The sequence below is a fragment of the Lathamus discolor genome, chromosome 4 (assembly GCF_037157495.1).
Source record: "Lathamus discolor isolate bLatDis1 chromosome 4, bLatDis1.hap1, whole genome shotgun sequence".
NCBI classification, from domain to species: Eukaryota; Metazoa; Chordata; class Aves; order Psittaciformes; family Psittacidae; genus Lathamus; species Lathamus discolor.
Window position 1 is genome coordinate 124,574,719 of NC_088887.1, and position 12,622 is coordinate 124,587,340.

The 12,622-nt window shown below is 47.6% G+C and overlaps 1 protein-coding gene across 5 annotated transcripts in view; it reads left to right on the forward strand.

Annotated features, from left to right (window-relative positions):
* The window catches only part of PAK1 (p21 (RAC1) activated kinase 1), a 76,453-nt gene that overhangs the window by 26,193 nt on the left and 37,638 nt on the right, over window positions 1–12,622 (forward strand). For 2 of the 5 annotated variants that reach the window (XM_065678875.1, XM_065678876.1), the window contains exon 2: window positions 930–1,008. The exons of the other annotated variants lie outside the window; for them this stretch is intronic. The gene's annotated coding sequence lies outside the window, so the exon portion shown is untranslated. The remainder of the gene's footprint in view (window positions 1–929; window positions 1,009–12,622) is intronic. 5 annotated transcript variants of the gene reach the window in all.

A 12,622-nucleotide genomic window follows, 5' to 3' on the forward strand; every position in this document is an offset into this window, starting at 1 on the left:
TTGAAGCTTTGAGGCCCACACTCTATTTTCTTCCTTCTCTGCCTCCTCTTAGGGGGTCTCTGCCTATTCATAGTCCAAGCTGGAGAGGGTTCTTCTGTCCCATCATCTGCGCTCCAAGGGGAAGGAAGAGTTTCCACATCCCTCTATACCCCCTTTACCCTCTGCTGTTGAGTTTCCCATTAGGATTGCATATGTAGTTCTCTTTTCCCCTTCTTTTTTTAACTGAGAATGTGTTTCTTGTGGTAACTGAAGCTGCAGAAGCACCTGGGAAGGGTTTTATTCATAGTGTGTGTGCTCTTTAACTACCTGAATTGCCTTTCCTTTAGCGAGGGGATCGGTTGGAGGAGGGTAGAGCAAACACTACTCACACTCCTCTCCCTGCTCATGTGCCACCAACATCACAAGAGGTCTGTGTGAGGACTGGGAGGAGAACTTGCATCTCCCAAGTACCAGGCCTGTACTCCACACATTAAAACTCAAAATGAGGCTGTTGGATCACTGATCCCAACTCTTCCAACTCATTTTCTGCTCAAGGTTATCACTTATCACCTCTTTTCATTTGTTTCATCACTGAACTGGGGCCTTGGATGCAGTTGACTGAAACACTTGACTCAGAAAAGTAGCTGGAATGATGTTGTGTCTCATTCCTTCAGAGCCTCCCTGCCACTTTTTGTGCCTTGTAGTTGCAGGATTGGTGAGGTTGGCAGGAATCTCCATGGATAATCGAGTCCAACCCCTCCTTAAAGTGGCAGCAGCTGGAACAGTTTGGTCAGGGGCACATCCAGTGGGGCTCTGAGCATCCCCAAGGATGGAAACTCCATGTTCTGTGGTTTGGTTCCTCCCTCAGGGAGCAAGCTTTTCGTTTTGGTTTGTGCTTTGTTTTTTCCCTCCTTCCTTCTTGCATTGAAATGGAATTTCCTGTATTTCAGTTTGTGCCTGTTGCCTCTTGTCCTGTTGCTGGATACCACCAAGAGGAGCCTGGTTTCATCTTCTTTACACCTCCATCAGGTATTTATGCACCTTAATAAGACCCCCGGGAGCTTTTCCTTCTGCCCTCTTGGCCTCTCATTGTACATCAGATGCTCTTGTGCCTTAATCCTCTTTGTGGCCCTTTACTGGCCTCTGACCAGTATATCTATGTCTCTCTTGTACTGGGGAGGTGAACACTTGGTCCAGCACTCCAGATGTGCCTCACCACCCTGAGCAGAGGGGAAGGATCCCCTCCCTTTACCTAATGGCAGTGCCTTTCTTAATGCAGCCTAAATGCTGTTGACCTTTGCTGCAAAGGCACTCTGGAGGCTTATGGTCAACTTGATGTCCACCAGTCTGCAGCTTCGTTTGTGCCAGTTGGCTCCCGTTCTATGCTGGTCCCTGGGGTTATTCCTCAGGAGCATCTTGGCTTTGCATTTTCCTTTGTTAATGAGGTTGGTCTTGCCCAGTTTCTCCAACCTGTCCGTATCCCTGTGAGTAGCAGCACTTCCATCACCCCTCCCAGGCCTCCATCATCTCCAAGCTTCCTGTAAGTGTACTATGTACTCTGTGTCATCACCCATAATCCTTCCTTTGGGAAGAATCCAGAGCCTTGGGTGAAGTGTTTAATGAATCAAATCTCTCAACACTTCTTGAGAGTACACTGCTGTTCATTGGGAAAGTCAGGCAGAGATGAGGTGGCTTCCCTAGCACTAAAAGAACATTAAATACTGCACCTTGTAGTGAAGGACTTCATCATTATCACCTAAGACTTTTAATTCCTTGAATCCCTGATACTTCCTGCAATACCAGCTCATGCCCTATGCTAACACCGTAGCAACCTGCTGCAAGCATTACTCTGCTGCTTGTTGGCCAAAATCTGGACAAGGAATGCTTTCTAGGGCAGGAAATCCAGGGGGTGAGTAAGAAAAGTGCAGCAGAAAGAGAGGAAAATCCTATTGGAATTGAACAGTATTGCAAAGTGATATTTTCTCTTGCCCTGAACTGTGCTTCGGAGGAAACAGGGGCATCAACTGAGATACTCTCCATGCTTTAGTTATATCCCCATCCCCCCAGACCTACCCCATAGGCAGAGTCTGAACCTCTGGGCTAACAGATGGTGTTGAAAGGGGGAGGAAAGGGGACCAATTTGCATCTAAATAGCTGAAATAAAGAAAGGTCATGTCCCACAGCCCAGCCCCACTCACCTGCTGTTTAAATCCCTTTGAGAACCAGGCAACCAGCTTAGGTTTGTGATGTCTGTGTCAGCTGTACTGCCTTTCTGAAGCACTCTGCCCCAGAAAAGCTGCAGGCCCATGAGTCTTGCTGCATGGATTGTGGTTCTGGCCCCAAAATGAGAAACTCTTAAGGATTTGAATGCAGTTGACAGCTGTAGCACTTGTGTTCAGCCCTCCCATCAGGGCCACTGCCGCTGTTGTGATGAGTGCAAGCACTAATGGTATAGAGAAGGTTCAATCAAAATATCACCTCTTCTGTCAGCTTCAGGCTCACATGGCAGCATGAGTCAGGCTTTGGAGGTGCTCTTGCATTAGAATCATGGGATGGTTTGGGTTGGAAGGGACCTTAAAGACTTTGGTTTAGGGATCTGTAATCTCTTTAAATGAGTCTCTTCCGTCTTCTCACTTTCTAGATTAAAGCCTAACTGATCTGTTTGCTCTGAAATCTTGAAGGGGCAAACAGTTCACATGCTAGTGCACGTCAACTAAACTCAGTATTCTGCTAAACCAGACTCATACACTATAAGCAAAAATATTCTTTCAGTCATTGTTCATAGAGGTGGCTGCTTCTATTTCAATTAACACTATGAACAAATCAAAAATAAGGGTTGATTCATAGAATCACAGGATCCCAGAGTGGTTTGGGTTGGAAGGGACCTTAAAGCGCATCCACCTCCAACCCCTGCCACGGGCAGGGACCCCTTCCACTACAGCAGCTTGCTCCAAGCCCCTGTGTCCAGCCTGGCCTTGAGCACTGCCAGGGATGGGGCAGCCACAGCTTCTCTGGGCACCCTGTGCCAGCGCCTCAGCACCCTCACAGGGAAGAGCTTCTGCCTAAGAGCTCAGCTCAGTCTCCCCTCGGGCTCAAGCCATTCCCCTTGGCCTGGCCCTACAGGCCCTTGTCCCAAGCCCCTCTCCAGCTTTCCTGCAGCCCCTTTAGGCACTGGAGCTGCTCTCAGGTCTCCCCTTCAGGAGCCTTCTCTTGTCCAGGCTGCCCCAGCCCAGCTCTCTCAGCCTGGCTCCAGAGCAGAGCTGCTCCAGCCCTCGCAGCAGCTCCATGGCCTCCTCTGGCCTCGCTCCAGCAGCTCCACGTCCCTCTTGTGCTGCTGCCCCAGAGCAGGATCAGGGCTGCAGGGGGGTGTTTCCCCATAGTGGAGTAGGGGGTAACGAGTGGGAAGTAACTGGGCAGTGTGTAATACCAAATTCCATTAACTCAGAGCTCTCTATTGTGCTTTTCACAGCCCCTTTTTTTGAGTACTTCCTATCACTTGAGGGTAATTACATAGTTTTATAATGGTTCATGTGATGCATAATCACTGTCTGGGAGTAAACAAACCAAGGGAGTTACTTGGGTGGTTCAAGTTACATGCACACATATGTAGATGTATGTGTATTGTGTACATACGCTTATACATTCACACTCTATGGTGGTGCATACTCTACTCTGCTCCTGCTATCTCCCTTTGGACCCCCATTCACAGAGGTAGATAGCTCTGGCAGCAGTGCTGGCTTGTCCTGCTGCTGTCTCTTATGGATAGAATGCTTGTTATGCAGCAGGGCCCCACAGGGCATGTGAGAGCAAATCCAGAAATGCAAGGTGAATCTGAAATATTTCTTTTCCCTTTTTTTACTCCAAAATCATGTAATTTGTGCAGCTGTAGAAGAGGCTCTTGCTTCTTTTTGACAGAGGAGGCGAAGCATGGAAATACAGGGAAATAAGAGGTGCCTTTAAGGAAGTGCTTGCAGGTAGTGAGAAAGCCATTTACTGGCTTGAGATATGTTTCTTTCACTGTTTTGCTTTTAATTTCTTTGTTTAAGCTGTTTAGTGCGTGCCTGACTGACATCAGAACATGCATTTCTCTATCTTCCTGCACTCTCCATTTGAGAGAGGAACCTGATATACAGCAAGGACCATTCTGGTTCTTTACAGTGGGTTTTTAATCACTTTCTGGGTGTGGGGCTAAAAGATTAAGAAGTGATGTGCTGGATTGGATCCATGCCTCGGGATAATAGGATTATGTGAGTGATTTTTAATTAAAATAGGATCCTAACTAGGTTATTTTGAGCATACGTTCAGCTCTGCTTTGTTGTTATTGGTCTAATTGCCTCCTAAGCTAGAGACACCAATATTCTAATTCACCCTTTCCCTCTGAGGGCACTGCCATGAAAAGGGAGTGTGAAATGCTGTGGAAATGATATACAGGAGTGCAAGATAGAGAATGGTCTTTAAGGACATTAGGCAAAAGTTAGGTCTTCTCTTTGCCTGCGATGGCTGGACAGAGAGAATGATGAAGTGATGGTTTCTGTATGTACTCATTTCTGTGTCCTGACAGGTCTTTTAAATGCTTGAGACATGTAGTCTGAGACAAATGCCAATGATTTCAGCCTTTAAGGAAGGAGCAGTTAATGAATCTCCCAGGGAATATCCAGAATACAGATGCTCCTTTGGGGGGAGAAGGTTAGGAGCCAGCGGAGCAGGGGCTGGAGGTAGTGCATCACCTCAGATCTGGGATAGAAGCTGTTCATAACATAAGGTACTAAAACGATGCAAAATCACTTGTGGGCTGATCTTCTGAGGCTAATTTTAGAGAACCCGCATCGAAAGGTTGTGATCTGGGATATGACCACTTGGGTTGGAGGTATCTCGGTTCAGCTTTGACAGAAACGAAGCGGATTTTGAATTGCAGTTTAATTGTATTGGGGCTTCCCCTCAGGGGAAATGTGGAGATGTAAATTCAACCAAAACGTGAAGAATATATATTAGGCTCAAATCCAACTTCTATTTTTAAAGGTAAAAGAGACCTAGTACAATGGCAGGCCAGGAATTTGCCTATGTGATTTATAATACTGTAATAGAACAACAGAGACTGATAAAACTTTGAGGCTTTTGTTAAAGTAGAATATTTAGAATCATAGAATAGTTAGGGTTGGAAAGGACCTCAAGATCATCCATTTCCAACCCCCCTGCCATGGGCAGGGACACCTCACACTAAACCATCCCACACAAGGCTTCATCCAACCTGGTCTTGAACACCGCCAGGGATGGAGCACTCACAACCTCCCTGGGCAACCCATTCCAATGCCTCACCACCCTAACAGGAAAGAATTTCCTCCTTATATCCAACCTAAACTTCCCCTGTTTAAGTTTTAACCCATTACCCCTTGTCCTGTCACTAGTCCCTGATGAAGAGTGCCTCTCCAGCATCCCTATAGCCCCCCTTCAGGTACTGGAAGGCTGCCATGAGGTCTCCACACAGCCTTATGAGCTCCTTATTTATGCTTTATTTAATCTCCTCGGATGAAACTAGATATGTATTGCAGAGTGTTCACAGAAAAAGAAGTTATTTCCATCCTGAAGTGACTTTTCTTACACATAAAAGCAGCCAAATGTGTGTTTCTGGAAGGCTGTGAATCAGCACCTGCAAATACCAGGTATGAGAATAACCAGGAATGCAGGAAACCTCAGCTGAGAGGAAACAAAGGTGGGATCGTACAAACCTCATGGAGTTCAACAAGGGCAAGGTCCTGCCCCTGGGTCGGGGCAATCCCAGCACACACATAGGCCGGGGCAGACCGGATGGAGCAGCTCTGAGGAGCAGGACTTGGGGTGCTGGGTGAGGAGCAGCTCCCCATGACCCGGCTTCAGTGAGCGCTTGAGCCCAGAACCCCCCCATGTGCTGGGCTGCACCCCCAGAGCGTGAGCAGCAGCTCAGGGAGGGGATCCTGCCCCTCTGCTGTGCTCTGGGTTTGGGAAGCGCAGCTCCATTCATTCCTCTTGGTGTGCTCAGGGACCAGCACTGAGACTTCCTGTGGGCTGTGAAATAGCTGGTTCCAAAAGCCACTGCCTTGTTTGTGTCTGAGTTTTATAGCGAACAGAGCTGTTACTGTGAAGGTGAGGGGTGAAATTACAGTGTGTTAGCTCTGGAATTTAAACTTGTCTCATTTTACACTCTTGGATTTGCGATAGAGGGACCGTGGTCAGGTAACCTGGGGTGAATGCTGAAATGAGAATTGGTTTGAGTGCCTGAACGCTGAGGAAGCTTTGGGGTTTTGGGTAGGTAGCAGGAACCTCTATCATAGTGTGCTTATAGTGAACGTCCTTGAATCTTAATTATTGCAGTTGAGGATGATGAGGAATCAAGGATGATGGAGAAACTCTGCATCCTGATCTGCCGCACACTGTGCTCTCATAGGGATGCTAATTCACATGCTGATGACCTTAGTTGGGAGTAGCTGTGGGACTTGAGCAAGGTGACTTACAGCAATGGGAGGGAACAGGATACTGAACAAAGTGCCTTGATTACTACAGCTTCCTGGAACATCAGTCTTTGGTTGATATCTTCATTTTGGAAACCAAGTGAGTTTTGGCTGCTAGCACTTAGCAAAGGTACAGCACTGCCTGCAGAGCTTCTTGGCTGCTCAGTAGTGACCCTAAAATGACTTTTAGCATTTTAACTACAGAGGGCAGATGTAACCAACCTGAGAAAGCATCCCTGAGATGAATAAAACATGCACGCTGGGAATCCATCCATCAGTGCAATCCAAGTTGTGCTGAATCTGCAGTTCATATTGTTGCTAATTTCATGATGTAGATGCTCATCCCCTGAGAATTGGATTGGAAGGAGCAAGTCACTTGCTGCAGGTGCTGACAGGGCTGTGCTAGGAGCTTGATCCGTCTCCACTGGATTGGGTTTTGCCACCATAGTCAATGTTGCTGCTTCATGAGAAGGAATGAGTTTTAAATAGGTAGCAGTGAAGATCCACACATCCCACTTACAGCTGCTTAGGTGGTGGTAGGAGGAACACGGGATAAGAAGATCAATGCCCCAGAAAGGCTTGCAAAAAGGTGTTGAGGAAAACCTTGGCTATTAGTCCTGGTCCTGTTATTAACTCCTATGCCTAATTACACCGTGCCTTACAATGGGTCTGCTGCCATAATAAGTGATGTTCTTATATTTCCCTTTATTCAGTGGAGTAAAAATACTTCACTTGGCTCATAGACTTTATTTAACTGAGTGCTAATGTAGACTTGTGTCATAATATACTGCAGAAACAGCAGTTCCTTTGGACCAGTCCGATAGAGCTTTCTTTTCCCTGCTGACATACAGTAAGTATGATTGGGATCCGAGTAAATGATGCGCTAAAAGGCCTGATGGTACCTCCTAAAGCCAAACTCCTCATTAATTTAAATGCTGATGATCCTTAATGGACTGGTGAATGCTCTGCAGTCCATTTGGTACAAGGAAGGAAGTCGAGGAATGTGAGAAAGAGGGGAGATGGAGATGAGATTTTAGGCAGAAATTCTTCCCTTTAAGGTCCCTTCCAACCCAAACCACTTTGATTCTATGAGGCCTTGCCACTGTGCTCACCACAGTTGCTTCTGCTCATACTGAGGTTATGAAGTAGGTACAATAGAGTGTTTTCCTAGATGGCATAGAATAATAAACACAGAGCTGATGCTCCAAGAGCAAAGAAGGCTCTACTGTGAAAGCTCAATTAGGTGGAAACCCAAAGCTCCCCTTTGGCTGTTTCGTTTTGCTTGTTAAATGAACTGCTTTTAGAACATTACATGTATCATAATTGAAGGAGTATTCATGGCAAACGTGAAGCAGGTTTATGTATGGTTCTCATATTGTTTGTCTTTACTGATGCTAAATTGGCTCCTTCAGTTCTGGGTGTCTGACCGTGCTTTCCTTGTCTCTTAATTCAGTTTGTCTACACCGAGCTCATGTTTGATGCAGAGCACGATCTGCCTTGGGAGAATTATTCATTCTTCATCATTGCCCAGCTTTGAAGAAGAACTAAAACTTCAATGAAGCAACGTGAGACTGGAGCAATCTTTGTAATTTCCTTTCGTTGAACACTGCTGCCAGGAGGAAAATCCTGGCTAGCAATTAAGGGAATGTGACAGCTTTCCCAGTCATTACCTAAATACCAGGGAGCACAGGGCTTCCTACTGTCATTAGCTGCACTGAGCACAATGGAGCTACACACAGCAGCTACGCTCTGCTGATAAATATTTGCATTTCCAATTAGCACTGAGCTGCTGGGGCATCTCCCTCTCAGTCTAATTGAGGCTTTTGGATGGCTTCACAGAATCACAGAATCACAGAATCCCAAGGGTTGGAAGGGACCTAAAAAGATCATCTAGTCCAACCCCCCTGCAAGAGCAGGGTAACCTACAGTACATCACACAGGAACTTGTCCAGGCGGGCCTTGAATATCTCCAGTGTAGGAGACTCCACAACCCCCCTGGGCAACCTGTTCCAGTGCTCTGTCACTCTTACAGTAAAGAAGTTCTTCCTGATGTTAACGTGGAACTTCCTATGTTCCAGTTTACACCCATTGCCCCTTGTCCTATCACTGGATATCACTGAAAAAAGCCTAGCTCCATCATCCTGACACCTACCCTTCACATATTTGTAAACATTGATGAGGTCACCCCTCAGTCTCCTCTTCTCCAAGCTAAAGAGACCCAGCTCCCTCAGCCTCTCCTCATAAGGGAGATGTTCCACTCCCTTAATCATCTTTGTGGCTCTGCGCTGGACTCCTTCAAGCAATTCCCTGTCCTTCTTGAATTGAGGGGCCCAGAACTGGACACAATATTCCAGATGCGGCCTCACCAAGGCTGAGTAGAGGGGGAGGAGAACCTCTCTTGACCTACTAACCACTCCCTTTCTAATGCACCCTAAGATGCCATTTGCCTTCTTGGCCACAAGAGCACATTGCTGGCTCATGGTCATCCTCCTATCCACCAGGACCCCCAGGTCCCTTTCCCCTTCACTACTTTCCAGCAGGTCAACCCCCAACCTGTACTGGTACATGGGGTTGTTCTTCCCCAGATGCAAGACTCTACACTTGCCCTTGTTAAATTTCATCAAGTTTCTCCCCGCCCAACTCTCCAGCCTGTCCAGGTCTCGCTGAATGGCAGCACAGTCCTCTGGTGTGTCAGCCACTCCTCCCAGTTTTCACCCCCTAAGGATGCTTCTGTTGTCATCTTGCTCTTTAGTTTCCCAGCGAGGGAGGAGCTGAATACGTTTGGTTCTGAAGAACATTGGTTTCCTCTTTGCAGGTTTGTCTCCTCCTTAGAAAACCTCGCCTTTTACAGCTTAATGCAAACTTTCATGCTATGGTTTTCTGCAGCCAATGCACTACTATGTCCTTTGTGCATATGGGATGTTGTTCCTTAACCTGATAATGTTCTCTGACACAACCGTATCCTGGGCTGCATCAAAAGGAGCGTGACCAGCAGGGCGAAGGAGGTGATCCTGCCCCTCTGCTCTGCTCTTGTGAGACCTCACCTGGAGCATTGTGTGCAGTTCTGGTGTCCTCAACATAAAAAGGACATGGAACTGCTGGAACAAGTCCAGAGGAGGCCACGAGGATGCTCAGGGGCTGGAGCACCTCCCGTATGAAGACAGGCTGGGGAAGTTAGGGCTGTTCAGCCTGGAGAAGAGAAGCTGCGTGGAGACCTCAGAGCAGCTTCCAGTGTCTGAAGGGCGCTATAAGGATGCTGGGGAGGGACTCTTCATCAGGGACTGTAGTGATAGGACAAGGAGTGATGGGTTCAAACTTAAACAGGGGAAGTTTAGATTGGATATAAGGAGGAAATTCTTTCCTGTGAGGGTGGTGAGGCACTGGAATGGGTTGCCCAGGGAGGTTGTGAGTGCTCCATCCCTGGCAGTGTTCAAGGCCAGGCTGAACAGAGCCTTGGGTGAGATGGTTTAGTGTGAGGGGGGGCAGGGGGGTTGGAACTGGATGTTCTTATGGTCCTTTCCAACCCGAACTATTCTATGATTCTATGATTTCTTACCCCTATTGCTTTTTAAATGGCAGAAGTGCATTTAGCAAAGTGCAGTTTTTACCAGTACCTGTGTGTGTTTAAAAAGTGAGTCGGTTTTACTATGAATTTCCCACATTAGTGGACAGAAGGGCTTAATTCTGAGCCCTGTGCTCCATGTTCCTCTTCTGGATTGGGAACTTCTCAATGGAAAAATGATGAATGATTTGGCTGCTGCTAATCTGCAGCTTGGACTGGGAGCAAAACAACTTGTGTGCAGGGCAGCAGGGGGGTGTTTTACCGTGTGTGTCAGTATATTTTCTTTATGCTGCATCTGGTCATTTCCTCTGGAACACACATTTCCTCCAGGAAACCTGCTTACATAGCTTTGGGTTCTGCTTTAACATAAGAGGCCTTTATTTTACCTACCCTGCTTAGCACACTCTGACTCCAGGCGCTGCTTTGACTTGGTCCTGCCTTCCTGTGAGCTGGAGCCAAGGCTGCTCTGTTCAGGGCTGACATCTGCAATGGGGAACGTGCTTGTTCAGGCATGTAGCTGGAGGAGGGGAGGCAGCACTTTGGAGGGGAGGAAATAAGGAGGATGATTTGTGGGCTGAGAGCTTTTAAAAACGATAGATACTCCTGGTTCCTTCTGTCTCAGCTTGGATTTGCTTGTTTTAAATATGGATGCAGTCTATTTCTCTGGGGCTGTTTAAAAGCGCTGTTAGACTGGGGTAAGTGCTCAGTCTAAATGAGCAGGATGCTGCCCAGGGATGCAGCAGATCCAAAGTTTAAGCTTGAGTTCATTGTGTACTCCAGGTACAGACATAGCTGGCATTGATCATAGAATCATAGAACCTGAATCAGCCAGGTTGGAAATGACCTTTAAGATCATCACATCTTGATTGTGGAACAGTTTCACACTGCCACTTGTGAAACAGCCAAAGCTAAGTTGAAACACAGCAGTTGAAGCTGGAGTTGCCTCTCTGCAGGTTTGGATCCAAGCCTAATCTGGTGGAAAGGGCTTGACCTGTTTCAATGCTCCCGAAACCTGCGGTGTGGCTGTCACAGCAATCGTGCATGGACTCACACTGGACAAACTGGGCTTGATTATTTAAAACAAAACTGACAGAAGCTTCCTTGAGTGAAAGGAGAACTCTGTTGCTAGGAGTTAAGTGGTTATAATTAGTCTGTTCTTCTTTAGAAATGTACCTCTGTGGTACAATGGGTTAGCACGTGTATATCTGCCCAGGAAGCGATTTTGCAGCTCTCCTACACAGAAGTCTTCCAGCACCTAAAGGGGATCAACAAGAAAGCTGGAGAGGGGCTTTGGCCAAGGGCCTGTGGGGCCAGGCCGAGGGGAATGGCTTGAACCTGCCCGAGGGGAGACTGAGATGAGCTCTTAGGCAGAAGCTCTTCCCTGGGAGGGTGCTGAGGCGCTGGCACAGGGTGCCCAGAGAAGCTGTGGCTGCCCCATCCCTGGCAGTGCTCAAGGCCAGGTTGGACACAGGGGCTTGGAGCAAGCTGCTCCAGTGGAAGGGGTCCCTGCCCGTGGCAGGGGTTGGAACTGGAGGAGCTTTAAGGTCCCTTCAACCCAACCCATTCTGGGATTCTACGAAGTCATCCCCATGCGGTGATGGTCCATGTCCTCCTGCACAATACATGCTGGGGAATCCCACCCTAAGCAGCTGAGGTTGAGTTAAAAGCTTATTTTAAAAGGACCCGCCAGTCTTTTGCCCTTTAAGATTCCAAGCCCATGGAGCCCTCCAGCATTCCCGTTGGCAGTAACTGCTCAGCCATCCTTTATGTCTGAGCCCTATGGAAATAATGCTGGCAGCGGAGCAAGACTGCAACTAGTAGTTGGCCATCTGCCATGAGAATGTGTCCCTTCCCCTCCTCGCACCCACCCGCTCCGGCTGCAGCAGTGGAGACATCCTCCTCTAAGCCTGTCCTTATCGTTAGGTATTTCTTGTTTCATTTCATTTAGCAATTTCATTTGCATCTCTGTGTTGGCAGCACCTGCAGGGCTCTAGCAGGTAAATTCTAAAGAGCAAACACTGCTGGTTTCTAATTCTTTATTAGACCTTCATGAAAACCTGGAGGGTGTTTTAATTCACATGCAAACGCTGGGTCTGTGCTGATGCATTGATGGCCCTTGCCTTCATTTGGGTTCAGTGGCATGCTTGCACAGCTCTGGGATGTGCAGTAAGTGGCTGCGAAGCAGCTAGATGCTATAGATCCTGGGGGTTTTTCCTCACCTCCAAATGTGACAATCCATCTGTCCTCCCTCAGGGGGAGTGTGTTGCTGCTGCCCTTTCCTGTGACAGCATGTGTCCCTGATCCCATCTGCTGTGTGTGGAGGGAAAGGACACCTCTTCCCTCTTTTTCAGGTGGAACATGGGGGGAGTGTTCTTCCTTCAGTGTGAGACTTCATCTCAAAGTAATAAACTAGCCCAAATGAGAGTCTTTTCATCCTGTATGGAAACCCAGCTGGAAAACTCTGCCCTTCATTTTCTGCTGGGATTTGGATGCAAGTGTGACACAGGGGAGGGAATCTGCTGCTTTCAACGTGTTTGAGCAGAGCAGGGGACAGCCCGTGCTCCTTCCCACCGATGCCAGGAGGAGGAAGGAGGTT